The sequence below is a fragment of the Monodelphis domestica genome, chromosome 4, assembly GCF_027887165.1.
Source record: "Monodelphis domestica isolate mMonDom1 chromosome 4, mMonDom1.pri, whole genome shotgun sequence".
Taxonomy (NCBI): Eukaryota; Metazoa; Chordata; class Mammalia; order Didelphimorphia; family Didelphidae; genus Monodelphis; species Monodelphis domestica.
In genome coordinates this window covers 448,677,939-448,679,773 of record NC_077230.1, presented here as the reverse complement: position 1 = coordinate 448,679,773, position 1,835 = coordinate 448,677,939, and positions in this window count along the sequence as shown.

Sequence of the window (1,835 nt, the reverse complement as noted above, 5' to 3'; positions counted from 1 at the left end):
TGGATTGTAAGACAATTAAAATGGGTTTCTGGTTCAAGATGTCTGAAATGTAGTTAGAAATGCAAAACTTGAAATCAAGGGGCACCTAAGTGGATCAGGGGACAGAGAGCCAGGCCTAGAGACAGGGGGTCCTGGGTTCAAATGTGATCTGACACTTCCTGGCTGTGTGACCTTGGACAAGTCACTTGACCTCCATTGCCTAGCCCTTACCACTCTTCTACCTAGAAAGGAATACTTAGTATTGATTGTAAGACAAAGGGTTTAAAAAAACCCAAAATCTTGAAATCAGCAGAGCAGTTAAGTAGGATGATTAAATAAAGATAAAGATTCCTGAAACATTAGCATAGAGAATAGGTAAAGCATTTGGAGCTGATGAGATTACCTAGTAAAGCAGTTTAGAGGGAGAAGAGAAGGCCCAGGAGGGATGCTGATGGGACACCATAGTTATTGGCCAGTGAAGTCCAGGGGCAGCTGGGAGGCTCAATGAATAGAAGTCAGGCCTAGAGATGTGAGGTTCAGGGACCAAATCTGGCTTCAGACACTTTCTAGCAGAGTGACCCTGGACCAGTCACTTAATCTTGCCCTTACTTGCCCTTACACAGTACTGATTCTAAGACAGGAGGTAAGGATTTTTAAAAAATAAAAATCAACCACTCTACAAAGGGAGCTAGGTGGATGTGTGGAAAAAGAGCCAAGTCTAGATATTAGAGGACCTGGGTTCAAATCTGGTCTCACCTCAGATACTTCCTAGCTGTATTACCCTGGACATGTCACTGAACCCCCATTGCCTAGCCCTGACCACTCTTCTGTCTTGGAATCGATCCTTGGTATTGATTCTAAGAGAGAAGGTAAGAGTTAAAAACAAACCAACCAACCCAGCAATCTACATCTTCACCACCTTCTCCCTAGTTATGAAGAAGAGCATCCTGCCAAGTCCATCCCCATCCTTGTATTCTCAGTATCATCTATTCCAATCTCCTCTCTCACCCCCTTATCCTGCCTCTGGACACTTGATCTTCAGGAATTTACTGACCCAGATTCCCCAACCAGAACTTGGGGACACTTTCAGCCCCCCCAGTTATCCCCTTCATCATTCTTTCATCTTGGATCTCTCCCTAACTGTTAACTGCCTTCCTGTTGTCTATATCCATTCTCAAAGCTGTCCATCTACCTTTAAATACTCTCCCTTGAGCTTATCCCCTGAAAAAGATGATCCCGTATTTCTCCTTCGCCCATCACCTCCATTTTCTCACTTCCCATCCATTACTGAGCCCCTTGCAAGTCACTTCTGGCCCAAACCACCGGAATGGAGCTTCTCTCTCCTAGCTGGAGACCCCTCCCAAAGGTGCAGGTCCTCCTGGAACACCCAGACAGCCCTAACTGCTAAGTGCAAGAGTTTTGGATCTTTATCTCCATTTTCTCCATTGTTTATGTCACCATTGATTGAGCCTTCCTCTTGGGAAATCTCTGGTCCCTTCTGATTCTCTTACTGTGTCTGCTCCTCCTTGATCTCCTTGACTCCATCAGCACCCCTATCCATCCCATCTACTTGGGATATCTCCATGCTTAGTCCCAGGACCTAATTATTAATCTAGTCATTGAGTAAGTCTTTATTTAGCATCTCCTACGTACCAAACACTACGCCAGGGGCTGGGAATGCCAAGACAGAAAGAGTTTCTATTTTATTGGTAGAAAACAACAAATTGGCAGGAAAATAAGGGCATCCCTGTGTGTGTGTGTGTGTGTGTGTGAATTGGTTTGGGATCATTCCAGTAAGAGAAGAGACAAAGGACTGACCACCCTCAACCACTCCCAGACACACTCACCATTTGCTT